Source organism: Microcebus murinus, unplaced genomic scaffold, assembly GCF_040939455.1.
Source record: "Microcebus murinus isolate Inina unplaced genomic scaffold, M.murinus_Inina_mat1.0 scaf029_hap2_Mmur4.0, whole genome shotgun sequence".
NCBI lineage: Eukaryota > Metazoa > Chordata > Mammalia > Primates > Cheirogaleidae > Microcebus > Microcebus murinus.
The window spans coordinates 208,135-235,455 of record NW_027438975.1 but is presented as its reverse complement, the minus strand read 5'-3'; the positions used below and the strand labels follow the sequence as shown (position 1 = coordinate 235,455).

Genomic DNA, 27,321 nt, shown 5'->3' with positions numbered 1-27,321 from the left:
CGGACGGTTGGGTTGCACGAGACGCTGCGGCCGCCCTGCTACCGGGTTCCTGGGAGGGCGTCCTGGAACCAGCGTCCACACCAAGCCCTTGGAAGGCCCAGGCGACGGAGGAGCCCCGTCAGGCAGGGGCCGAGGACGGTGACGGCCCGGGCGGGGACGAGCGTGTCAGGCAGGGGCAGAGGACGGTGACAGGTGATAGGCCGGGCGGGAAGGAGTCAGTCAGGCAGGGGCCGTGGAGGAGACGGGCTGGGTAAGGGTTAGGGTTAGTGTCAGGGCACAAGTCACAATCGCAAAGACCTGGAAGCCACCCGAGTGCCCATCGACCCACGAGTGGGTAAATAAAATGTGGCGCGTGGACACCACGGAGTGCTATTCGGCTATGAGGAGCAGCGGTGAGGGGGCACCTCTCGTGGTTCTCCTGGCCAGAGCTGGAACCCGTTCCAGTAAGCCAAGTATCCCAAGAATGGACACACGAGCACCACGTGCTCGCGCTCACCAGCAAATGGGTACGAACCGATGGACACCTAAGTGGACACAGAGGAATCACCTTCTTCGGGTGGGTGTCGGGCGGGTGGGGGGAGGGGATGGGCATACACATCCATTAGGAATGGGGTGGGTACGCACCGACTGGGGGATGGGCGCACTTGAAGCTCTGACCCGAGGGGGGAGGCTGGGAGAGGGCAACGCACCCGACCTTAACATTGGTGCCCCCACAATATGCTGGAACAACATGAGAGGTAAATGAATAAGAACACGGGGGGGGGGAGGGGGGCACGGGCAACACATGTCACCTTAATACTTGGACTCCCATCATCTGCTTGAAAAGAGAGAGAAAAGAAAATGCAATAATAGAGATAAGAGACACTTTTTAAAAATAATGAATCCGGCCGGGCGCTGTGGCTCACGCCTGTAATCCTAGCTCTTGGGAGGCCGAGGCGGGCGGATTGCTCAAGGTCAGGAGTTCAAAACCAGCCTGAGCAAGAGCGAGACCCCGTCTCTACTATAAATAGAAAGAAATTAATTGGCCAACTGATATATATATAAAAAATTAGCGGGGCATGGTGGCGCATGCCTGCAGTCCCAGCTACCCTGGAGGCTGAGGCAGAAGGATCACTCGAGCCCAGGAGTTTGAAGTTGCTGTGAGCTAGGCTGACGCCACGGCACTCACTCTAGCCTGGGCAACAAACCGAGACTCTGTCTCAAAAAAAAAAAAAAAAAAATGAATCCGAAGAGAAAAGTAAAAGGAGGCCTGTGGAGCAGGTCTGGGTGTGACTCCGGATCCCCGAACATCAGGTGCCACCACCAAAGATTCCTACGTGTAGCCCATAGAACCCCAAAAGCAACGGGAGGAGTTCTGGTCACATACTCCCTCAAAATGACATCCTGGCCTTCTTCTGGAACTCCCTCCCCTCTCAGACTCTCAAGGTTTCCTCCAGCGTGTCGGCTCCCACAGAGCAGACCTTTGGTCTGAGACCTGACTGTCCAGAAGCCACGCATGCTGCCGCGTGGCGGCGGTGTCACGGCTCGGGACAAGAGGAGGCCCAACGGCGCGGGCTGGGGCGCCAGGCACCGCGGCGGGCGCTGAGGGTGGGGGTCACCCCCACCCCGGGCCGCCCCCGCACTCCCAGAAACGCGACAGAACCAGAGGCAAAAAAAAAAAAGAAGAAGCCTACGGCACCCGGTATTCCCGGGCGGTCTCCCATCCAAGTTCTAACCAGGCCCGACCCTGCTTAGCTTCCGAGACCAGACGGGATCGGGCGCGTTCGGGGTGGTGTGGCCGTGGACGGCGGAGGGCGCCCCTGCCCCGCTCAAGAAGCCGAGCCTCTCTGCGCTTCCCCGCCGCCTCCTCCCGCCCCAGGCCCCGCGCCGGGTCGGGCCTGTTGAGTTCGCCGGCCGGGTCCCGCGGGCTCCGAGGGACGGGGGGTGACAGGCGGGGCGGGCAGGGAGCGGCGGGCCGGGGTTGGGGGCTGTCTCTGTACACACACACACTCACACTCACACTCACTCACTCACTCACACTCACACAAGATGCGCCTCCACGGCTGGACCCGCCCAGGTGGAGACCTTCAAGCCCCCCTCCTCTCCTCGCCTGGCCTCCTTCACCTCCCCGCCCCCCACCCCCAGCGCGCCGGGGCCGCAGACTGCGCACGGGCGGGAGGGGCGGGGCGCTCGCCCTTTGACCCCAGCCAGGGGCGGCCCTCCCCCACAACCCCTTTCAGCTGCGCCCCCCACCCTGTGGCCCGGCGGCCGCCTATTCCCCCGGGCCAGGGCTGGGGCACAGCGCACGGGGGAGGGGAGCCAGTGTATGGGGCGTCTCTCTCTCTCGGGATGTGTCCCATGGGTGGGGTTGGGTGGGGTGGCGTGGTTTGTGGGGCGCTGAAGAAATCAGTCCCCTCCATCTCCTCCCTCTGGAAAACACCCAAGCCCTTGGAGAACTGCCCGCACCGCTACCGTGGGGGCCGGGACCCTCCTCTGTGTCCTCCTGTGGCCCAGTCCAAGGGGCCTGGGCCTGGCCGGGGCTGCACTGGACCCCAACCACCCTGGCGTGTGGACTCGCTAAAAATCGGCCATTAGATATTGGATTCCAGCGTCATTGAGGTCATTTCACTAATGAGTGCACCGCAAAGAGTTTCCTAATCCATCTGTGAGGGTGGCAACCGAAAGAGAATTTTAGAGCTGACAGAATAGGCGAGGAAAGGCATAGGAGATTTCCACACCCAGTAAGGAAGCCTTTCCCGAAGTGGAAGAAAGAAAGGAGCAAACAGAGACACCGGTAGCCCGCCCGGATCAGAGTCTGCCCCTGAGAGAAAGTACCCTGACCAGGTTCACCCGTGGGTGGGTCGCGAGCTAGCGGCACTCAGAAGAGCGAGGCCCGCAGTCTGTGCAGAAGACACCTGCACTCGGGTGTGTGTGGCGGCACAATTCACAAGCAGCTCCAGATGTTAAGCCAAGGAGAAGCCAGGGAGTTCCCAACGCCCCAGGTGTCCTCAGCCCACGACTGGCTGCTGTGGGAATGCGAAGCCCGGCTCCTTGTCTCAGAGCGGGGCAACCAGGAGGTGTGATGTCCACCCCGGGGTTCCCAGGAGGATCAGACTGAAGCTGGGACTTGGCCTGAAAGTGTCCCCTCGCATGGCCACCCCCTTCCCCTTCCTGCTCCTCTACTCCTGGTGCCCCTCCATCCAGGGGCCAGACCTTAAAGAGTCACCCGCAAGAGAATCCTGGTCCCAAAGGAGCCTTCTGGGGGACCCCTGCTGAGAGAGGTTGTGGGCATGGCCCGCTGGGGCTCTGCCTGACCCAGGGCTGAGAGATGCAACCTCCCAGCTCTGGGTCCCTGCAGGAAGTGTTGGCAAGCACAGGGCCAGTCCTCCAAAGGCCCAGGTGCAGGGAGCCCAGGCCAAGCAGCCTGTGGAAGAAGCCACATGCTGTGCCACCCCGGGGAACACCACTGCAGGCCACGGCCCTTCCCACCTCCTCCTCCTCCTCCTCCTCCTCCTCCTCCCACCCCGCCCCCGCCCCCGCCCCCACATGGCACAGGGCCCAGAGACACCTCAGACACTTGCTACCCAAAGTGCAAAGGGCATCAGTTGCTCCTCCAAACCCCCCCCCCCAGCCCAGCAGACCACGTTGTCCAGCCAGCCCCCGGGCCTCCCTGGGGTGCCCAGCACAAAAGTGCAGACACCCACCGGACCCTCAATCTCAGTTTTCGGATGTTTTTGCCACTCTAAGGACCCGCAGGCCAGCTGGGCCTTCTGGCAGGACAGAGAGCCCCGGAATCCGACGTGGAGAGCTGGGTATACGTCCCCATGAGGAGGCGGTCCCCACCTCCGCGGCTATCCCCTTGCGGGGAGCGGCAGCCGCGGGGCCTCAGAGAAGACACCAGGCTGGGCCCCCACGGCACAGCGGGAGCACGTCCCCCGCAGGCCACTTAGCGACGGCGGCCAGCCGGCGGACGGTTGGGTTGCACGAGACGCTGCGGCCGCCCTGCTACCGGGTTCCTGGGAGGGCGTCCTGGAACCAGCGTCCACACCAAGCCCTTGGAAGGCCCAGGCGACGGAGGAGCCCCGTCAGGCAGGGGCCGAGGACGGTGACGGCCCGGGCGGGGACGAGCGTGTCAGGCAGGGGCAGAGGACGGTGACAGGTGATAGGCCGGGCGGGAAGGAGTCAGTCAGGCAGGGGCCGTGGAGGAGACGGGCTGGGTAAGGGTTAGGGTTAGTGTCAGGGCACAAGTCACAATCGCAAAGACCTGGAAGCCACCCGAGTGCCCATCGACCCACGAGTGGGTAAATAAAATGTGGCGCGTGGACACCACGGAGTGCTATTCGGCTATGAGGAGCAGCGGTGAGGGGGCACCTCTCGTGGTTCTCCTGGCCAGAGCTGGAACCCGTTCCAGTAAGCCAAGTATCCCAAGAATGGACACACGAGCACCACGTGCTCGCGCTCACCAGCAAATGGGTACGAACCGATGGACACCTAAGTGGACACAGAGGAATCACCTTCTTCGGGTGGGTGTCGGGCGGGTGGGGGGAGGGGATGGGCATACACATCCATTAGGAATGGGGTGGGTACGCACCGACTGGGGGATGGGCGCACTTGAAGCTCTGACCCGAGGGGGGAGGCTGGGAGAGGGCAACGCACCCGACCTTAACATTGGTGCCCCCACAATATGCTGGAACAACATGAGAGGTAAATGAATAAGAACACGGGGGGGGGGGAGGGGGGCACGGGCAACACATGTCACCTTAATACTTGGACTCCCATCATCTGCTTGAAAAGAGAGAGAAAAGAAAATGCAATAATAGAGATAAGAGACACTTTTTAAAAATAATGAATCCGGCCGGGCGCTGTGGCTCACGCCTGTAATCCTAGCTCTTGGGAGGCCGAGGCGGGCGGATTGCTCAAGGTCAGGAGTTCAAAACCAGCCTGAGCAAGAGCGAGACCCCGTCTCTACTATAAATAGAAAGAAATTAATTGGCCAACTGATATATATATAAAAAATTAGCGGGGCATGGTGGCGCATGCCTGCAGTCCCAGCTACCCTGGAGGCTGAGGCAGAAGGATCACTCGAGCCCAGGAGTTTGAAGTTGCTGTGAGCTAGGCTGACGCCACGGCACTCACTCTAGCCTGGGCAACAAACCGAGACTCTGTCTCAAAAAAAAAAAAAAAAAAAATGAATCCGAAGAGAAAAGTAAAAGGAGGCCTGTGGAGCAGGTCTGGGTGTGACTCCGGATCCCCGAACATCAGGTGCCACCACCAAAGATTCCTACGTGTAGCCCATAGAACCCCAAAAGCAACGGGAGGAGTTCTGGTCACATACTCCCTCAAAATGACATCCTGGCCTTCTTCTGGAACTCCCTCCCCTCTCAGACTCTCAAGGTTTCCTCCAGCGTGTCGGCTCCCACAGAGCAGACCTTTGGTCTGAGACCTGACTGTCCAGAAGCCACGCATGCTGCCGCGTGGCGGCGGTGTCACGGCTCGGGACAAGAGGAGGCCCAACGGCGCGGGCTGGGGCGCCAGGCACCGCGGCGGGCGCTGAGGGTGGGGGTCACCCCCACCCCGGGCCGCCCCCGCACTCCCAGAAACGCGACAGAACCAGAGGCAAAAAAAGAAAAGAAGAAGCCTACGGCACCCGGTATACACCGGGCGGTCTCCCATCCAAGTTCTAACCAGGCCCGACCCTGCTTAGCTTCCGAGACCAGACGGGATCGGGCGCGTTCGGGGTGGTGTGGCCGTGGACGGCGGAGGGCGCCCCTGCCCCGCTCAAGAAGCCGAGCCTCTCTGCGCTTCCCCGCCGCCTCCTCCCGCCCCAGGCCCCGCGCCGGGTCGGGCCTGTTGAGTTCGCCGGCCGGGTCCCGCGGGCTCCGAGGGACGGGGGGTGACAGGCGGGGCGGGCAGGGAGCGGCGGGCCGGGGTTGGGGGCTGTCTCTGTACACACACACACTCACACTCACACTCACTCACTCACTCACACTCACACAAGATGCGCCTCCACGGCTGGACCCGCCAAGGTGGAGACCTTCAAGCCCCCCTCCTCTCCTCGCCTGGCCTCCTTCACCTCCCCGCCCCCCACCCCCAGCGCGCCGGGGCCGCAGACTGCGCACGGGCGGGAGGGGCGGGGCGCTCGCCCTTTGACCCCAGCCAGGGGCGGCCCTCCCCCACAACCCCTTTCAGCTGCGCCCCCCACCCTGTGGCCCGGCGGCCGCCTATTCCCCCGGGCCAGGGCTGGGGCACAGCGCACGGGGGAGGGGAGCCAGTGTATGGGGCGTCTCTCTCTCTCGGGATGTGTCCCATGGGTGGGGTGGTGTGGTTTGTGGGGCGCTGAAGAAATCAGTCCCCTCCATCTCCTCCCTCTGGAAAACACCCAAGCCCTTGGAGAACTGCCCGCACCGCTACCGTGGGGGCCGGGACCCTCCTCTGTGTCCTCCTGTGGCCCAGTCCAAGGGGCCTGGGCCTGGCCGGGGCTGCACTGGACCCCAACCACCCTGGCGTGTGGACTCGCTAAAAATCGGCCATTAGATATTGGATTCCAGCGTCATTGAGGTCATTTCACTAATGAGTGCACCGCAAAGAGTTTCCTAATCCATCTGTGAGGGTGGCAACCGAAAGAGAATTTTAGAGCTGACAGAATAGGCGAGGAAAGGCATAGGAGATTTCCACACCCAGTAAGGAAGCCTTTCCCGAAGTGGAAGAAAGAAAGGAGCAAACAGAGACACCGGTAGCCCGCCCGGATCAGAGTCTGCCCCTGAGAGAAAGTACCCTGACCAGGTTCACCCGTGGGTGGGTCGCGAGCTAGCGGCACTCAGAAGAGCGAGGCCCGCAGTCTGTGCAGAAGACACCTGCACTCGGGTGTGTGTGGCGGCACAATTCACAAGCAGCTCCAGATGTTAAGCCAAGGAGAAGCCAGGGAGTTCCCAACGCCCCAGGTGTCCTCAGCCCACGACTGGCTGCTGTGGGAATGCGAAGCCCGGCTCCTTGTCTCAGAGCGGGGCAACCAGGAGGTGTGATGTCCACCCCGGGGTTCCCAGGAGGATCAGACTGAAGCTGGGACTTGGCCTGAAAGTGTCCCCTCGCATGGCCACCCCCTTCCCCTTCCTGCTCCTCTACTCCTGGTGCCCCTCCATCCAGGGGCCAGACCTTAAAGAGTCACCCGCAAGAGAATCCTGGTCCCAAAGGAGCCTTCTGGGGGACCCCTGCTGAGAGAGGTTGTGGGCATGGCCCGCTGGGGCTCTGCCCGACCCAGGGCTGAGAGATGCAACCTCCCAGCTCTGGGTCCCTGCAGGAAGTGTTGGCAAGCACAGGGCCAGTCCTCCAAAGGCCCAGGTGCAGGGAGCCCAGGCCAAGCAGCCTGTGGAAGAAGCCACATGCTGTGCCACCCCGGGGAACACCACTGCAGGCCACGGCCCTTCCCACCTCCTCCTCCTCCTCCTCCTCCTCCTCCTCCCACCCCGCCCCCGCCCCCGCCCCCACATGGCACAGGGCCCAGAGACACCTCAGACACTTGCTACCCAAAGTGCAAAGGGCATCAGTTGCTCCTCCAAACCCCCCCCCCCAGCCCAGCAGACCACGTTGTCCAGCCAGCCCCCGGGCCTCCCTGGGGTGCCCAGCACAAAAGTGCAGACACCCACCGGACCCTCAATCTCAGTTTTCGGATGTTTTTGCCACTCTAAGGACCCGCAGGCCAGCTGGGCCTTCTGGCAGGACAGAGAGCCCCGGAATCCGACGTGGAGAGCTGGGTATACGTCCCCATGAGGAGGCGGTCCCCACCTCCGCGGCTATCCCCTTGCGGGGAGCGGCAGCCGCGGGGCCTCAGAGAAGACACCAGGCTGGGCCCCCACGGCACAGCGGGAGCACGTCCCCCGCAGGCCACTTAGCGACGGCGGCCAGCCGGCGGACGGTTGGGTTGCACGAGACGCTGCGGCCGCCCTGCTACCGGGTTCCTGGGAGGGCGTCCTGGAACCAGCGTCCACACCAAGCCCTTGGAAGGCCCAGGCGACGGAGGAGCCCCGTCAGGCAGGGGCCGAGGACGGTGACGGCCCGGGCGGGGACGAGCGTGTCAGGCAGGGGCAGAGGACGGTGACAGGTGATAGGCCGGGCGGGAAGGAGTCAGTCAGGCAGGGGCCGTGGAGGAGACGGGCTGGGTAAGGGTTAGGGTTAGTGTCAGGGCACAAGTCACAATCGCAAAGACCTGGAAGCCACCCGAGTGCCCATCGACCCACGAGTGGGTAAATAAAATGTGGCGCGTGGACACCACGGAGTGCTATTCGGCTATGAGGAGCAGCGGTGAGGGGGCACCTCTCGTGGTTCTCCTGGCCAGAGCTGGAACCCGTTCCAGTAAGCCAAGTATCCCAAGAATGGACACACGAGCACCACGTGCTCGCGCTCACCAGCAAATGGGTACGAACCGATGGACACCTAAGTGGACACAGAGGAATCACCTTCTTCGGGTGGGTGTCGGGCGGGTGGGGGGAGGGGATGGGCATACACATCCATTAGGAATGGGGTGGGTACGCACCGACTGGGGGATGGGCGCACTTGAAGCTCTGACCCGAGGGGGGAGGCTGGGAGAGGGCAACGCACCCGACCTTAACATTGGTGCCCCCACAATATGCTGGAACAACATGAGAGGTAAATGAATAAGAACACGGGGGGGGGGAGGGGGGCACGGGCAACACATGTCACCTTAATACTTGGACTCCCATCATCTGCTTGAAAAGAGAGAGAAAAGAAAATGCAATAATAGAGATAAGAGACACTTTTTAAAAATAATGAATCCGGCCGGGCGCTGTGGCTCACGCCTGTAATCCTAGCTCTTGGGAGGCCGAGGCGGGCGGATTGCTCAAGGTCAGGAGTTCAAAACCAGCCTGAGCAAGAGCGAGACCCCGTCTCTACTATAAATAGAAAGAAATTAATTGGCCAACTGATATATATATAAAAAATTAGCGGGGCATGGTGGCGCATGCCTGCAGTCCCAGCTACCCTGGAGGCTGAGGCAGAAGGATCACTCGAGCCCAGGAGTTTGAAGTTGCTGTGAGCTAGGCTGACGCCACGGCACTCACTCTAGCCTGGGCAACAAACCGAGACTCTGTCTCAAAAAAAAAAAAAAAAAAATGAATCCGAAGAGAAAAGTAAAAGGAGGCCTGTGGAGCAGGTCTGGGTGTGACTCCGGATCCCCGAACATCAGGTGCCACCACCAAAGATTCCTACGTGTAGCCCATAGAACCCCAAAAGCAACGGGAGGAGTTCTGGTCACATACTCCCTCAAAATGACATCCTGGCCTTCTTCTGGAACTCCCTCCCCTCTCAGACTCTCAAGGTTTCCTCCAGCGTGTCGGCTCCCACAGAGCAGACCTTTGGTCTGAGACCTGACTGTCCAGAAGCCACGCATGCTGCCGCGTGGCGGCGGTGTCACGGCTCGGGACAAGAGGAGGCCCAACGGCGCGGGCTGGGGCGCCAGGCACCGCGGCGGGCGCTGAGGGTGGGGGTCACCCCCACCCCGGGCCGCCCCCGCACTCCCAGAAACGCGACAGAACCAGAGGCAAAAAAAGAAAAGAAGAAGCCTACGGCACCCGGTATACACCGGGCGGTCTCCCATCCAAGTTCTAACCAGGCCCGACCCTGCTTAGCTTCCGAGACCAGACGGGATCGGGCGCGTTCGGGGTGGTGTGGCCGTGGACGGCGGAGGGCGCCCCTGCCCCGCTCAAGAAGCCGAGCCTCTCTGCGCTTCCCCGCCGCCTCCTCCCGCCCCAGGCCCCGCGCCGGGTCGGGCCTGTTGAGTTCGCCGGCCGGGTCCCGCGGGCTCCGAGGGACGGGGGGTGACAGGCGGGGCGGGCAGGGAGCGGCGGGCCGGGGTTGGGGGCTGTCTCTGTACACACACACACTCACACTCACACTCACTCACTCACTCACACTCACACAAGATGCGCCTCCACGGCTGGACCCGCCAAGGTGGAGACCTTCAAGCCCCCCTCCTCTCCTCGCCTGGCCTCCTTCACCTCCCCGCCCCCCACCCCCAGCGCGCCGGGGCCGCAGACTGCGCACGGGCGGGAGGGGCGGGGCGCTCGCCCTTTGACCCCAGCCAGGGGCGGCCCTCCCCCACAACCCCTTTCAGCTGCGCCCCCCACCCTGTGGCCCGGCGGCCGCCTATTCCCCCGGGCCAGGGCTGGGGCACAGCGCACGGGGGAGGGGAGCCAGTGTATGGGGCGTCTCTCTCTCTCGGGATGTGTCCCATGGGTGGGGTGGTGTGGTTTGTGGGGCGCTGAAGAAATCAGTCCCCTCCATCTCCTCCCTCTGGAAAACACCCAAGCCCTTGGAGAACTGCCCGCACCGCTACCGTGGGGGCCGGGACCCTCCTCTGTGTCCTCCTGTGGCCCAGTCCAAGGGGCCTGGGCCTGGCCGGGGCTGCACTGGACCCCAACCACCCTGGCGTGTGGACTCGCTAAAAATCGGCCATTAGATATTGGATTCCAGCGTCATTGAGGTCATTTCACTAATGAGTGCACCGCAAAGAGTTTCCTAATCCATCTGTGAGGGTGGCAACCGAAAGAGAATTTTAGAGCTGACAGAATAGGCGAGGAAAGGCATAGGAGATTTCCACACCCAGTAAGGAAGCCTTTCCCGAAGTGGAAGAAAGAAAGGAGCAAACAGAGACACCGGTAGCCCGCCCGGATCAGAGTCTGCCCCTGAGAGAAAGTACCCTGACCAGGTTCACCCGTGGGTGGGTCGCGAGCTAGCGGCACTCAGAAGAGCGAGGCCCGCAGTCTGTGCAGAAGACACCTGCACTCGGGTGTGTGTGGCGGCACAATTCACAAGCAGCTCCAGATGTTAAGCCAAGGAGAAGCCAGGGAGTTCCCAACGCCCCAGGTGTCCTCAGCCCACGACTGGCTGCTGTGGGAATGCGAAGCCCGGCTCCTTGTCTCAGAGCGGGGCAACCAGGAGGTGTGATGTCCACCCCGGGGTTCCCAGGAGGATCAGACTGAAGCTGGGACTTGGCCTGAAAGTGTCCCCTCGCATGGCCACCCCCTTCCCCTTCCTGCTCCTCTACTCCTGGTGCCCCTCCATCCAGGGGCCAGACCTTAAAGAGTCACCCGCAAGAGAATCCTGGTCCCAAAGGAGCCTTCTGGGGGACCCCTGCTGAGAGAGGTTGTGGGCATGGCCCGCTGGGGCTCTGCCCGACCCAGGGCTGAGAGATGCAACCTCCCAGCTCTGGGTCCCTGCAGGAAGTGTTGGCAAGCACAGGGCCAGTCCTCCAAAGGCCCAGGTGCAGGGAGCCCAGGCCAAGCAGCCTGTGGAAGAAGCCACATGCTGTGCCACCCCGGGGAACACCACTGCAGGCCACGGCCCTTCCCACCTCCTCCTCCTCCTCCTCCTCCTCCTCCTCCCACCCCGCCCCCGCCCCCGCCCCCACATGGCACAGGGCCCAGAGACACCTCAGACACTTGCTACCCAAAGTGCAAAGGGCATCAGTTGCTCCTCCAAACCCCCCCCCCCAGCCCAGCAGACCACGTTGTCCAGCCAGCCCCCGGGCCTCCCTGGGGTGCCCAGCACAAAAGTGCAGACACCCACCGGACCCTCAATCTCAGTTTTCGGATGTTTTTGCCACTCTAAGGACCCGCAGGCCAGCTGGGCCTTCTGGCAGGACAGAGAGCCCCGGAATCCGACGTGGAGAGCTGGGTATACGTCCCCATGAGGAGGCGGTCCCCACCTCCGCGGCTATCCCCTTGCGGGGAGCGGCAGCCGCGGGGCCTCAGAGAAGACACCAGGCTGGGCCCCCACGGCACAGCGGGAGCACGTCCCCCGCAGGCCACTTAGCGACGGCGGCCAGCCGGCGGACGGTTGGGTTGCACGAGACGCTGCGGCCGCCCTGCTACCGGGTTCCTGGGAGGGCGTCCTGGAACCAGCGTCCACACCAAGCCCTTGGAAGGCCCAGGCGACGGAGGAGCCCCGTCAGGCAGGGGCCGAGGACGGTGACGGCCCGGGCGGGGACGAGCGTGTCAGGCAGGGGCAGAGGACGGTGACAGGTGATAGGCCGGGCGGGAAGGAGTCAGTCAGGCAGGGGCCGTGGAGGAGACGGGCTGGGTAAGGGTTAGGGTTAGTGTCAGGGCACAAGTCACAATCGCAAAGACCTGGAAGCCACCCGAGTGCCCATCGACCCACGAGTGGGTAAATAAAATGTGGCGCGTGGACACCACGGAGTGCTATTCGGCTATGAGGAGCAGCGGTGAGGGGGCACCTCTCGTGGTTCTCCTGGCCAGAGCTGGAACCCGTTCCAGTAAGCCAAGTATCCCAAGAATGGACACACGAGCACCACGTGCTCGCGCTCACCAGCAAATGGGTACGAACCGATGGACACCTAAGTGGACACAGAGGAATCACCTTCTTCGGGTGGGTGTCGGGCGGGTGGGGGGAGGGGATGGGCATACACATCCATTAGGAATGGGGTGGGTACGCACCGACTGGGGGATGGGCGCACTTGAAGCTCTGACCCGAGGGGGGAGGCTGGGAGAGGGCAACGCACCCGACCTTAACATTGGTGCCCCCACAATATGCTGGAACAACATGAGAGGTAAATGAATAAGAACACGGGGGGGGGGGAGGGGGGCACGGGCAACACATGTCACCTTAATACTTGGACTCCCATCATCTGCTTGAAAAGAGAGAGAAAAGAAAATGCAATAATAGAGATAAGAGACACTTTTTAAAAATAATGAATCCGGCCGGGCGCTGTGGCTCACGCCTGTAATCCTAGCTCTTGGGAGGCCGAGGCGGGCGGATTGCTCAAGGTCAGGAGTTCAAAACCAGCCTGAGCAAGAGCGAGACCCCGTCTCTACTATAAATAGAAAGAAATTAATTGGCCAACTGATATATATATAAAAAATTAGCGGGGCATGGTGGCGCATGCCTGCAGTCCCAGCTACCCTGGAGGCTGAGGCAGAAGGATCACTCGAGCCCAGGAGTTTGAAGTTGCTGTGAGCTAGGCTGACGCCACGGCACTCACTCTAGCCTGGGCAACAAACCGAGACTCTGTCTCAAAAAAAAAAAAAAAAAAATGAATCCGAAGAGAAAAGTAAAAGGAGGCCTGTGGAGCAGGTCTGGGTGTGACTCCGGATCCCCGAACATCAGGTGCCACCACCAAAGATTCCTACGTGTAGCCCATAGAACCCCAAAAGCAACGGGAGGAGTTCTGGTCACATACTCCCTCAAAATGACATCCTGGCCTTCTTCTGGAACTCCCTCCCCTCTCAGACTCTCAAGGTTTCCTCCAGCGTGTCGGCTCCCACAGAGCAGACCTTTGGTCTGAGACCTGACTGTCCAGAAGCCACGCATGCTGCCGCGTGGCGGCGGTGTCACGGCTCGGGACAAGAGGAGGCCCAACGGCGCGGGCTGGGGCGCCAGGCACCGCGGCGGGCGCTGAGGGTGGGGGTCACCCCCACCCCGGGCCGCCCCCGCACTCCCAGAAACGCGACAGAACCAGAGGCAAAAAAAAAAAAGAAGAAGCCTACGGCACCCGGTATTCCCGGGCGGTCTCCCATCCAAGTTCTAACCAGGCCCGACCCTGCTTAGCTTCCGAGACCAGACGGGATCGGGCGCGTTCGGGGTGGTGTGGCCGTGGACGGCGGAGGGCGCCCCTGCCCCGCTCAAGAAGCCGAGCCTCTCTGCGCTTCCCCGCCGCCTCCTCCCGCCCCAGGCCCCGCGCCGGGTCGGGCCTGTTGAGTTCGCCGGCCGGGTCCCGCGGGCTCCGAGGGACGGGGGGTGACAGGCGGGGCGGGCAGGGAGCGGCGGGCCGGGGTTGGGGGCTGTCTCTGTACACACACACACTCACACTCACACTCACTCACTCACTCACACTCACACAAGATGCGCCTCCACGGCTGGACCCGCCCAGGTGGAGACCTTCAAGCCCCCCTCCTCTCCTCGCCTGGCCTCCTTCACCTCCCCGCCCCCCACCCCCAGCGCGCCGGGGCCGCAGACTGCGCACGGGCGGGAGGGGCGGGGCGCTCGCCCTTTGACCCCAGCCAGGGGCGGCCCTCCCCCACAACCCCTTTCAGCTGCGCCCCCCACCCTGTGGCCCGGCGGCCGCCTATTCCCCCGGGCCAGGGCTGGGGCACAGCGCACGGGGGAGGGGAGCCAGTGTATGGGGCGTCTCTCTCTCTCGGGATGTGTCCCATGGGTGGGGTTGGGTGGGGTGGCGTGGTTTGTGGGGCGCTGAAGAAATCAGTCCCCTCCATCTCCTCCCTCTGGAAAACACCCAAGCCCTTGGAGAACTGCCCGCACCGCTACCGTGGGGGCCGGGACCCTCCTCTGTGTCCTCCTGTGGCCCAGTCCAAGGGGCCTGGGCCTGGCCGGGGCTGCACTGGACCCCAACCACCCTGGCGTGTGGACTCGCTAAAAATCGGCCATTAGATATTGGATTCCAGCGTCATTGAGGTCATTTCACTAATGAGTGCACCGCAAAGAGTTTCCTAATCCATCTGTGAGGGTGGCAACCGAAAGAGAATTTTAGAGCTGACAGAATAGGCGAGGAAAGGCATAGGAGATTTCCACACCCAGTAAGGAAGCCTTTCCCGAAGTGGAAGAAAGAAAGGAGCAAACAGAGACACCGGTAGCCCGCCCGGATCAGAGTCTGCCCCTGAGAGAAAGTACCCTGACCAGGTTCACCCGTGGGTGGGTCGCGAGCTAGCGGCACTCAGAAGAGCGAGGCCCGCAGTCTGTGCAGAAGACACCTGCACTCGGGTGTGTGTGGCGGCACAATTCACAAGCAGCTCCAGATGTTAAGCCAAGGAGAAGCCAGGGAGTTCCCAACGCCCCAGGTGTCCTCAGCCCACGACTGGCTGCTGTGGGAATGCGAAGCCCGGCTCCTTGTCTCAGAGCGGGGCAACCAGGAGGTGTGATGTCCACCCCGGGGTTCCCAGGAGGATCAGACTGAAGCTGGGACTTGGCCTGAAAGTGTCCCCTCGCATGGCCACCCCCTTCCCCTTCCTGCTCCTCTACTCCTGGTGCCCCTCCATCCAGGGGCCAGACCTTAAAGAGTCACCCGCAAGAGAATCCTGGTCCCAAAGGAGCCTTCTGGGGGACCCCTGCTGAGAGAGGTTGTGGGCATGGCCCGCTGGGGCTCTGCCCGACCCAGGGCTGAGAGATGCAACCTCCCAGCTCTGGGTCCCTGCAGGAAGTGTTGGCAAGCACAGGGCCAGTCCTCCAAAGGCCCAGGTGCAGGGAGCCCAGGCCAAGCAGCCTGTGGAAGAAGCCACATGCTGTGCCACCCCGGGGAACACCACTGCAGGCCACGGCCCTTCCCACCTCCTCCTCCTCCTCCTCCTCCTCCTCCTCCCACCCCGCCCCCGCCCCCGCCCCCACATGGCACAGGGCCCAGAGACACCTCAGACACTTGCTACCCAAAGTGCAAAGGGCATCAGTTGCTCCTCCAAACCCCCCCCCCCAGCCCAGCAGACCACGTTGTCCAGCCAGCCCCCGGGCCTCCCTGGGGTGCCCAGCACAAAAGTGCAGACACCCACCGGACCCTCAATCTCAGTTTTCGGATGTTTTTGCCACTCTAAGGACCCGCAGGCCAGCTGGGCCTTCTGGCAGGACAGAGAGCCCCGGAATCCGACGTGGAGAGCTGGGTATACGTCCCCATGAGGAGGCGGTCCCCACCTCCGCGGCTATCCCCTTGCGGGGAGCGGCAGCCGCGGGGCCTCAGAGAAGACACCAGGCTGGGCCCCCACGGCACAGCGGGAGCACGTCCCCCGCAGGCCACTTAGCGACGGCGGCCAGCCGGCGGACGGTTGGGTTGCACGAGACGCTGCGGCCGCCCTGCTACCGGGTTCCTGGGAGGGCGTCCTGGAACCAGCGTCCACACCAAGCCCTTGGAAGGCCCAGGCGACGGAGGAGCCCCGTCAGGCAGGGGCCGAGGACGGTGACGGCCCGGGCGGGGACGAGCGTGTCAGGCAGGGGCAGAGGACGGTGACAGGTGATAGGCCGGGCGGGAAGGAGTCAGTCAGGCAGGGGCCGTGGAGGAGACGGGCTGGGTAAGGGTTAGGGTTAGTGTCAGGGCACAAGTCACAATCGCAAAGACCTGGAAGCCACCCGAGTGCCCATCGACCCACGAGTGGGTAAATAAAATGTGGCGCGTGGACACCACGGAGTGCTATTCGGCTATGAGGAGCAGCGGTGAGGGGGCACCTCTCGTGGTTCTCCTGGCCAGAGCTGGAACCCGTTCCAGTAAGCCAAGTATCCCAAGAATGGACACACGAGCACCACGTGCTCGCGCTCACCAGCAAATGGGTACGAACCGATGGACACCTAAGTGGACACAGAGGAATCACCTTCTTCGGGTGGGTGTCGGGCGGGTGGGGGGAGGGGATGGGCATACACATCCATTAGGAATGGGGTGGGTACGCACCGACTGGGGGATGGGCGCACTTGAAGCTCTGACCCGAGGGGGGAGGCTGGGAGAGGGCAACGCACCCGACCTTAACATTGGTGCCCCCACAATATGCTGGAACAACATGAGAGGTAAATGAATAAGAACACGGGGGGGGGGGAGGGGGGCACGGGCAACACATGTCACCTTAATACTTGGACTCCCATCATCTGCTTGAAAAGAGAGAGAAAAGAAAATGCAATAATAGAGATAAGAGACACTTTTTAAAAATAATGAATCCGGCCGGGCGCTGTGGCTCACGCCTGTAATCCTAGCTCTTGGGAGGCCGAGGCGGGCGGATTGCTCAAGGTCAGGAGTTCAAAACCAGCCTGAGCAAGAGCGAGACCCCGTCTCTACTATAAATAGAAAGAAATTAATTGGCCAACTGATATATATATAAAAAATTAGCGGGGCATGGTGGCGCATGCCTGCAGTCCCAGCTACCCTGGAGGCTGAGGCAGAAGGATCACTCGAGCCCAGGAGTTTGAAGTTGCTGTGAGCTAGGCTGACGCCACGGCACTCACTCTAGCCTGGGCAACAAACCGAGACTCTGTCTCAAAAAAAAAAAAAAAAAAAATGAATCCGAAGAGAAAAGTAAAAGGAGGCCTGTGGAGCAGGTCTGGGTGTGACTCCGGATCCCCGAACATCAGGTGCCACCACCAAAGATTCCTACGTGTAGCCCATAGAACCCCAAAAGCAACGGGAGGAGTTCTGGTCACATACTCCCTCAAAATGACATCCTGGCCTTCTTCTGGAACTCCCTCCCCTCTCAGACTCTCAAGGTTTCCTCCAGCGTGTCGGCTCCCACAGAGCAGACCTTTGGTCTGAGACCTGACTGTCCAGAAGCCACGCATGCTGCCGCGTGGCGGCGGTGTCACGGCTCGGGACAAGAGGAGGCCCAACGGCGCGGGCTGGGGCGCCAGGCACCGCGGCGGGCGCTGAGGGTGGGGGTCACCCCCACCCCGGGCCGCCCCCGCACTCCCAGAAACGCGACAGAACCAGAGGCAAAAAAAGAAAAGAAGAAGCCTACGGCACCCGGTATACACCGGGCGGTCTCCCATCCAAGTTCTAACCAGGCCCGACCCTGCTTAGCTTCCGAGACCAGACGGGATCGGGCGCGTTCGGGGTGGTGTGGCCGTGGACGGCGGAGGGCGCCCCTGCCCCGCTCAAGAAGCCGAGCCTCTCTGCGCTTCCCCGCCGCCTCCTCCCGCCCCAGGCCCCGCGCCGGGTCGGGCCTGTTGAGTTCGCCGGCCGGGTCCCGCGGGCTCCGAGGGACGGGGGGTGACAGGCGGGGCGGGCAGGGAGCGGCGGGCCGGGGTTGGGGGCTGTCTCTGTACACACACACACTCACACTCACACTCACTCACTCACTCACACTCACACAAGATGCGCCTCCACGGCTGGACCCGCCAAGGTGGAGACCTTCAAGCCCCCCTCCTCTCCTCGCCTGGCCTCCTTCACCTCCCCGCCCCCCACCCCCAGCGCGCCGGGGCCGCAGACTGCGCACGGGCGGGAGGGGCGGGGCGCTCGCCCTTTGACCCCAGCCAGGGGCGGCCCTCCCCCACAACCCCTTTCAGCTGCGCCCCCCACCCTGTGGCCCGGCGGCCGCCTATTCCCCCGGGCCAGGGCTGGGGCACAGCGCACGGGGGAGGGGAGCCAGTGTATGGGGCGTCTCTCTCTCTCGGGATGTGTCCCATGGGTGGGGTGGTGTGGTTTGTGGGGCGCTGAAGAAATCAGTCCCCTCCATCTCCTCCCTCTGGAAAACACCCAAGCCCTTGGAGAACTGCCCGCACCGCTACCGTGGGGGCCGGGACCCTCCTCTGTGTCCTCCTGTGGCCCAGTCCAAGGGGCCTGGGCCTGGCCGGGGCTGCACTGGACCCCAACCACCCTGGCGTGTGGACTCGCTAAAAATCGGCCATTAGATATTGGATTCCAGCGTCATTGAGGTCATTTCACTAATGAGTGCACCGCAAAGAGTTTCCTAATCCATCTGTGAGGGTGGCAACCGAAAGAGAATTTTAGAGCTGACAGAATAGGCGAGGAAAGGCATAGGAGATTTCCACACCCAGTAAGGAAGCCTTTCCCGAAGTGGAAGAAAGAAAGGAGCAAACAGAGACACCGGTAGCCCGCCCGGATCAGAGTCTGCCCCTGAGAGAAAGTACCCTGACCAGGTTCACCCGTGGGTGGGTCGCGAGCTAGCGGCACTCAGAAGAGCGAGGCCCGCAGTCTGTGCAGAAGACACCTGCACTCGGGTGTGTGTGGCGGCACAATTCACAAGCAGCTCCAGATGTTAAGCCAAGGAGAAGCCAGGGAGTTCCCAACGCCCCAGGTGTCCTCAGCCCACGACTGGCTGCTGTGGGAATGCGAAGCCCGGCTCCTTGTCTCAGAGCGGGGCAACCAGGAGGTGTGATGTCCACCCCGGGGTTCCCAGGAGGATCAGACTGAAGCTGGGACTTGGCCTGAAAGTGTCCCCTCGCATGGCCACCCCCTTCCCCTTCCTGCTCCTCTACTCCTGGTGCCCCTCCATCCAGGGGCCAGACCTTAAAGAGTCACCCGCAAGAGAATCCTGGTCCCAAAGGAGCCTTCTGGGGGACCCCTGCTGAGAGAGGTTGTGGGCATGGCCCGCTGGGGCTCTGCCCGACCCAGGGCTGAGAGATGCAACCTCCCAGCTCTGGGTCCCTGCAGGAAGTGTTGGCAAGCACAGGGCCAGTCCTCCAAAGGCCCAGGTGCAGGGAGCCCAGGCCAAGCAGCCTGTGGAAGAAGCCACATGCTGTGCCACCCCGGGGAACACCACTGCAGGCCACGGCCCTTCCCACCTCCTCCTCCTCCTCCTCCTCCTCCTCCTCCCACCCCGCCCCCGCCCCCGCCCCCACATGGCACAGGGCCCAGAGACACCTCAGACACTTGCTACCCAAAGTGCAAAGGGCATCAGTTGCTCCTCCAAACCCCCCCCCCCAGCCCAGCAGACCACGTTGTCCAGCCAGCCCCCGGGCCTCCCTGGGGTGCCCAGCACAAAAGTGCAGACACCCACCGGACCCTCAATCTCAGTTTTCGGATGTTTTTGCCACTCTAAGGACCCGCAGGCCAGCTGGGCCTTCTGGCAGGACAGAGAGCCCCGGAATCCGACGTGGAGAGCTGGGTATACGTCCCCATGAGGAGGCGGTCCCCACCTCCGCGGCTATCCCCTTGCGGGGAGCGGCAGCCGCGGGGCCTCAGAGAAGACACCAGGCTGGGCCCCCACGGCACAGCGGGAGCACGTCCCCCGCAGGCCACTTAGCGACGGCGGCCAGCCGGCGGACGGTTGGGTTGCACGAGACGCTGCGGCCGCCCTGCTACCGGGTTCCTGGGAGGGCGTCCTGGAACCAGCGTCCACACCAAGCCCTTGGAAGGCCCAGGCGACGGAGGAGCCCCGTCAGGCAGGGGCCGAGGACGGTGACGGCCCGGGCGGGGACGAGCGTGTCAGGCAGGGGCAGAGGACGGTGACAGGTGATAGGCCGGGCGGGAAGGAGTCAGTCAGGCAGGGGCCGTGGAGGAGACGGGCTGGGTAAGGGTTAGGGTTAGTGTCAGGGCACAAGTCACAATCGCAAAGACCTGGAAGCCACCCGAGTGCCCATCGACCCACGAGTGGGTAAATAAAATGTGGCGCGTGGACACCACGGAGTGCTATTCGGCTATGAGGAGCAGCGGTGAGGGGGCACCTCTCGTGGTTCTCCTGGCCAGAGCTGGAACCCGTTCCAGTAAGCCAAGTATCCCAAGAATGGACACACGAGCACCACGTGCTCGCGCTCACCAGCAAATGGGTACGAACCGATGGACACCTAAGTGGACACAGAGGAATCACCTTCTTCGGGTGGGTGTCGGGCGGGTGGGGGGAGGGGATGGGCATACACATCCATTAGGAATGGGGTGGGTACGCACCGACTGGGGGATGGGCGCACTTGAAGCTCTGACCCGAGGGGGGAGGCTGGGAGAGGGCAACGCACCCGACCTTAACATTGGTGCCCCCACAATATGCTGGAACAACATGAGAGGTAAATGAATAAGAACACGGGGGGGGGGGAGGGGGGCACGGGCAACACATGTCACCTTAATACTTGGACTCCCATCATCTGCTTGAAAAGAGAGAGAAAAGAAAATGCAATAATAGAGATAAGAGACACTTTTTAAAAATAATGAATCCGGCCGGGCGCTGTGGCTCACGCCTGTAATCCTAGCTCTTGGGAGGCCGAGGCGGGCGGATTGCTCAAGGTCAGGAGTTCAAAACCAGCCTGAGCAAGAGCGAGACCCCGTCTCTACTATAAATAGAAAGAAATTAATTGGCCAACTGATATATATATAAAAAATTAGCGGGGCATGGTGGCGCATGCCTGCAGTCCCAGCTACCCTGGAGGCTGAGGCAGAAGGATCACTCGAGCCCAGGAGTTTGAAGTTGCTGTGAGCTAGGCTGACGCCACGGCACTCACTCTAGCCTGGGCAACAAACCGAGACTCTGTCTCAAAAAAAAAAAAAAAAAAAATGAATCCGAAGAGAAAAGTAAAAGGAGGCCTGTGGAGCAGGTCTGGGTGTGACTCCGGATCCCCGAACATCAGGTGCCACCACCAAAGATTCCTACGTGTAGCCCATAGAACCCCAAAAGCAACGGGAGGAGTTCTGGTCACATACTCCCTCAAAATGACATCCTGGCCTTCTTCTGGAACTCCCTCCCCTCTCAGACTCTCAAGGTTTCCTCCAGCGTGTCGGCTCCCACAGAGCAGACCTTTGGTCTGAGACCTGACTGTCCAGAAGCCACGCATGCTGCCGCGTGGCGGCGGTGTCACGGCTCGGGACAAGAGGAGGCCCAACGGCGCGGGCTGGGGCGCCAGGCACCGCGGCGGGCGCTGAGGGTGGGGGTCACCCCCACCCCGGGCCGCCCCCGCACTCCCAGAAACGCGACAGAACCAGAGGCAAAAAAAGAAAAGAAGAAGCCTACGGCACCCGGTATACACCGGGCGGTCTCCCATCCAAGTTCTAACCAGGCCCGACCCTGCTTAGCTTCCGAGACCAGACGGGATCGGGCGCGTTCGGGGTGGTGTGGCCGTGGACGGCGGAGGGCGCCCCTGCCCCGCTCAAGAAGCCGAGCCTCTCTGCGCTTCCCCGCCGCCTCCTCCCGCCCCAGGCCCCGCGCCGGGTCGGGCCTGTTGAGTTCGCCGGCCGGGTCCCGCGGGCTCCGAGGGACGGGGGGTGACAGGCGGGGCGGGCAGGGAGCGGCGGGCCGGGGTTGGGGGCTGTCTCTGTACACACACACACTCACACTCACACTCACTCACTCACTCACACTCACACAAGATGCGCCTCCACGGCTGGACCCGCCAAGGTGGAGACCTTCAAGCCCCCCTCCTCTCCTCGCCTGGCCTCCTTCACCTCCCCGCCCCCCACCCCCAGCGCGCCGGGGCCGCAGACTGCGCACGGGCGGGAGGGGCGGGGCGCTCGCCCTTTGACCCCAGCCAGGGGCGGCCCTCCCCCACAACCCCTTTCAGCTGCGCCCCCCACCCTGTGGCCCGGCGGCCGCCTATTCCCCCGGGCCAGGGCTGGGGCACAGCGCACGGGGGAGGGGAGCCAGTGTATGGGGCGTCTCTCTCTCTCGGGATGTGTCCCATGGGTGGGGTGGTGTGGTTTGTGGGGCGCTGAAGAAATCAGTCCCCTCCATCTCCTCCCTCTGGAAAACACCCAAGCCCTTGGAGAACTGCCCGCACCGCTACCGTGGGGGCCGGGACCCTCCTCTGTGTCCTCCTGTGGCCCAGTCCAAGGGGCCTGGGCCTGGCCGGGGCTGCACTGGACCCCAACCACCCTGGCGTGTGGACTCGCTAAAAATCGGCCATTAGATATTGGATTCCAGCGTCATTGAGGTCATTTCACTAATGAGTGCACCGCAAAGAGTTTCCTAATCCATCTGTGAGGGTGGCAACCGAAAGAGAATTTTAGAGCTGACAGAATAGGCGAGGAAAGGCATAGGAGATTTCCACACCCAGTAAGGAAGCCTTTCCCGAAGTGGAAGAAAGAAAGGAGCAAACAGAGACACCGGTAGCCCGCCCGGATCAGAGTCTGCCCCTGAGAGAAAGTACCCTGACCAGGTTCACCCGTGGGTGGGTCGCGAGCTAGCGGCACTCAGAAGAGCGAGGCCCGCAGTCTGTGCAGAAGACACCTGCACTCGGGTGTGTGTGGCGGCACAATTCACAAGCAGCTCCAGATGTTAAGCCAAGGAGAAGCCAGGGAGTTCCCAACGCCCCAGGTGTCCTCAGCCCACGACTGGCTGCTGTGGGAATGCGAAGCCCGGCTCCTTGTCTCAGAGCGGGGCAACCAGGAGGTGTGATGTCCACCCCGGGGTTCCCAGGAGGATCAGACTGAAGCTGGGACTTGGCCTGAAAGTGTCCCCTCGCATGGCCACCCCCTTCCCCTTCCTGCTCCTCTACTCCTGGTGCCCCTCCATCCAGGGGCCAGACCTTAAAGAGTCACCCGCAAGAGAATCCTGGTCCCAAAGGAGCCTTCTGGGGGACCCCTGCTGAGAGAGGTTGTGGGCATGGCCCGCTGGGGCTCTGCCCGACCCAGGGCTGAGAGATGCAACCTCCCAGCTCTGGGTCCCTGCAGGAAGTGTTGGCAAGCACAGGGCCAGTCCTCCAAAGGCCCAGGTGCAGGGAGCCCAGGCCAAGCAGCCTGTGGAAGAAGCCACATGCTGTGCCACCCCGGGGAACACCACTGCAGGCCACGGCCCTTCCCACCTCCTCCTCCTCCTCCTCCTCCTCCTCCTCCCACCCCGCCCCCGCCCCCGCCCCCACATGGCACAGGGCCCAGAGACACCTCAGACACTTGCTACCCAAAGTGCAAAGGGCATCAGTTGCTCCTCCAAACCCCCCCCCCCAGCCCAGCAGACCACGTTGTCCAGCCAGCCCCCGGGCCTCCCTGGGGTGCCCAGCACAAAAGTGCAGACACCCACCGGACCCTCAATCTCAGTTTTCGGATGTTTTTGCCACTCTAAGGACCCGCAGGCCAGCTGGGCCTTCTGGCAGGACAGAGAGCCCCGGAATCCGACGTGGAGAGCTGGGTATACGTCCCCATGAGGAGGCGGTCCCCACCTCCGCGGCTATCCCCTTGCGGGGAGCGGCAGCCGCGGGGCCTCAGAGAAGACACCAGGCTGGGCCCCCACGGCACAGCGGGAGCACGTCCCCCGCAGGCCACTTAGCGACGGCGGCCAGCCGGCGGACGGTTGGGTTGCACGAGACGCTGCGGCCGCCCTGCTACCGGGTTCCTGGGAGGGCGTCCTGGAACCAGCGTCCACACCAAGCCCTTGGAAGGCCCAGGCGACGGAGGAGCCCCGTCAGGCAGGGGCCGAGGACGGTGACGGCCCGGGCGGGGACGAGCGTGTCAGGCAGGGGCAGAGGACGGTGACAGGTGATAGGCCGGGCGGGAAGGAGTCAGTCAGGCAGGGGCCGTGGAGGAGACGGGCTGGGTAAGGGTTAGGGTTAGTGTCAGGGCACAAGTCACAATCGCAAAGACCTGGAAGCCACCCGAGTGCCCATCGACCCACGAGTGGGTAAATAAAATGTGGCGCGTGGACACCACGGAGTGCTATTCGGCTATGAGGAGCAGCGGTGAGGGGGCACCTCTCGTGGTTCTCCTGGCCAGAGCTGGAACCCGTTCCAGTAAGCCAAGTATCCCAAGAATGGACACACGAGCACCACGTGCTCGCGCTCACCAGCAAATGGGTACGAACCGATGGACACCTAAGTGGACACAGAGGAATCACCTTCTTCGGGTGGGTGTCGGGCGGGTGGGGGGAGGGGATGGGCATACACATCCATTAGGAATGGGGTGGGTACGCACCGACTGGGGGATGGGCGCACTTGAAGCTCTGACCCGAGGGGGGAGGCTGGGAGAGGGCAACGCACCCGACCTTAACATTGGTGCCCCCACAATATGCTGGAACAACATGAGAGGTAAATGAATAAGAACACGGGGGGGGGGGAGGGGGGCACGGGCAACACATGTCACCTTAATACTTGGACTCCCATCATCTGCTTGAAAAGAGAGAGAAAAGAAAATGCAATAATAGAGATAAGAGACACTTTTTAAAAATAATGAATCCGGCCGGGCGCTGTGGCTCACGCCTGTAATCCTAGCTCTTGGGAGGCCGAGGCGGGCGGATTGCTCAAGGTCAGGAGTTCAAAACCAGCCTGAGCAAGAGCGAGACCCCGTCTCTACTATAAATAGAAAGAAATTAATTGGCCAACTGATATATATATAAAAAATTAGCGGGGCATGGTGGCGCATGCCTGCAGTCCCAGCTACCCTGGAGGCTGAGGCAGAAGGATCACTCGAGCCCAGGAGTTTGAAGTTGCTGTGAGCTAGGCTGACGCCACGGCACTCACTCTAGCCTGGGCAACAAACCGAGACTCTGTCTCAAAAAAAAAAAAAAAAAAAATGAATCCGAAGAGAAAAGTAAAAGGAGGCCTGTGGAGCAGGTCTGGGTGTGACTCCGGATCCCCGAACATCAGGTGCCACCACCAAAGATTCCTACGTGTAGCCCATAGAACCCCAAAAGCAACGGGAGGAGTTCTGGTCACATACTCCCTCAAAATGACATCCTGGCCTTCTTCTGGAACTCCCTCCCCTCTCAGACTCTCAAGGTTTCCTCCAGCGTGTCGGCTCCCACAGAGCAGACCTTTGGTCTGAGACCTGACTGTCCAGAAGCCACGCATGCTGCCGCGTGGCGGCGGTGTCACGGCTCGGGACAAGAGGAGGCCCAACGGCGCGGGCTGGGGCGCCAGGCACCGCGGCGGGCGCTGAGGGTGGGGGTCACCCCCACCCCGGGCCGCCCCCGCACTCCCAGAAACGCGACAGAACCAGAGGCAAAAAAAGAAAAGAAGAAGCCTACGGCACCCGGTATACACCGGGCGGTCTCCCATCCAAGTTCTAACCAGGCCCGACCCTGCTTAGCTTCCGAGACCAGACGGGATCGGGCGCGTTCGGGGTGGTGTGGCCGTGGACGGCGGAGGGCGCCCCTGCCCCGCTCAAGAAGCCGAGCCTCTCTGCGCTTCCCCGCCGCCTCCTCCCGCCCCAGGCCCCGCGCCGGGTCGGGCCTGTTGAGTTCGCCGGCCGGGTCCCGCGGGCTCCGAGGGACGGGGGGTGACAGGCGGGGCGGGCAGGGAGCGGCGGGCCGGGGTTGGGGGCTGTCTCTGTACACACACACACTCACACTCACACTCACTCACTCACTCACACTCACACAAGATGCGCCTCCACGGCTGGACCCGCCAAGGTGGAGACCTTCAAGCCCCCCTCCTCTCCTCGCCTGGCCTCCTTCACCTCCCCGCCCCCCACCCCCAGCGCGCCGGGGCCGCAGACTGCGCACGGGCGGGAGGGGCGGGGCGCTCGCCCTTTGACCCCAGCCAGGGGCGGCCCTCCCCCACAACCCCTTTCAGCTGCGCCCCCCACCCTGTGGCCCGGCGGCCGCCTATTCCCCCGGGCCAGGGCTGGGGCACAGCGCACGGGGGAGGGGAGCCAGTGTATGGGGCGTCTCTCTCTCTCGGGATGTGTCCCATGGGTGGGGTGGTGTGGTTTGTGGGGCGCTGAAGAAATCAGTCCCCTCCATCTCCTCCCTCTGGAAAACACCCAAGCCCTTGGAGAACTGCCCGCACCGCTACCGTGGGGGCCGGGACCCTCCTCTGTGTCCTCCTGTGGCCCAGTCCAAGGGGCCTGGGCCTGGCCGGGGCTGCACTGGACCCCAACCACCCTGGCGTGTGGACTCGCTAAAAATCGGCCATTAGATATTGGATTCCAGCGTCATTGAGGTCATTTCACTAATGAGTGCACCGCAAAGAGTTTCCTAATCCATCTGTGAGGGTGGCAACCGAAAGAGAATTTTAGAGCTGACAGAATAGGCGAGGAAAGGCATAGGAGATTTCCACACCCAGTAAGGAAGCCTTTCCCGAAGTGGAAGAAAGAAAGGAGCAAACAGAGACACCGGTAGCCCGCCCGGATCAGAGTCTGCCCCTGAGAGAAAGTACCCTGACCAGGTTCACCCGTGGGTGGGTCGCGAGCTAGCGGCACTCAGAAGAGCGAGGCCCGCAGTCTGTGCAGAAGACACCTGCACTCGGGTGTGTGTGGCGGCACAATTCACAAGCAGCTCCAGATGTTAAGCCAAGGAGAAGCCAGGGAGTTCCCAACGCCCCAGGTGTCCTCAGCCCACGACTGGCTGCTGTGGGAATGCGAAGCCCGGCTCCTTGTCTCAGAGCGGGGCAACCAGGAGGTGTGATGTCCACCCCGGGGTTCCCAGGAGGATCAGACTGAAGCTGGGACTTGGCCTGAAAGTGTCCCCTCGCATGGCCACCCCCTTCCCCTTCCTGCTCCTCTACTCCTGGTGCCCCTCCATCCAGGGGCCAGACCTTAAAGAGTCACCCGCAAGAGAATCCTGGTCCCAAAGGAGCCTTCTGGGGGACCCCTGCTGAGAGAGGTTGTGGGCATGGCCCGCTGGGGCTCTGCCCGACCCAGGGCTGAGAGATGCAACCTCCCAGCTCTGGGTCCCTGCAGGAAGTGTTGGCAAGCACAGGGCCAGTCCTCCAAAGGCCCAGGTGCAGGGAGCCCAGGCCAAGCAGCCTGTGGAAGAAGCCACATGCTGTGCCACCCCGGGGAACACCACTGCAGGCCACGGCCCTTCCCACCTCCTCCTCCTCCTCCTCCTCCTCCTCCTCCCACCCCGCCCCCGCCCCCGCCCCCACATGGCACAGGGCCCAGAGACACCTCAGACACTTGCTACCCAAAGTGCAAAGGGCATCAGTTGCTCCTCCAAACCCCCCCCCCCAGCCCAGCAGACCACGTTGTCCAGCCAGCCCCCGGGCCTCCCTGGGGTGCCCAGCACAAAAGTGCAGACACCC

At 62.6% G+C, this 27,321-nt stretch overlaps 7 pseudogenes; all 7 read right to left on the bottom strand.

The window, feature by feature from the left end:
• Window positions 1–1,666: 1,666 nt before the first annotated feature.
• On the bottom strand, window positions 1,667–1,785 carry LOC142868335 (uncharacterized; annotated as a pseudogene).
• A 3,829-nt stretch (window positions 1,786–5,614) lies between these two features.
• Window positions 5,615–5,734, bottom strand: LOC142868300 (uncharacterized; annotated as a pseudogene).
• Window positions 5,735–9,551: 3,817 nt separating this feature from the next.
• Window positions 9,552–9,671, bottom strand: LOC142868299 (uncharacterized; annotated as a pseudogene).
• Window positions 9,672–13,489: 3,818 nt separating this feature from the next.
• On the bottom strand, window positions 13,490–13,608 carry LOC142868334 (uncharacterized; annotated as a pseudogene).
• A 3,829-nt stretch (window positions 13,609–17,437) lies between these two features.
• On the bottom strand, window positions 17,438–17,557 carry LOC142868298 (uncharacterized; annotated as a pseudogene).
• Window positions 17,558–21,376: 3,819 nt separating this feature from the next.
• Window positions 21,377–21,496, bottom strand: LOC142868297 (uncharacterized; annotated as a pseudogene).
• Window positions 21,497–25,315: 3,819 nt separating this feature from the next.
• Window positions 25,316–25,435, bottom strand: LOC142868296 (uncharacterized; annotated as a pseudogene).
• Window positions 25,436–27,321: the final 1,886 nt, after the last annotated feature.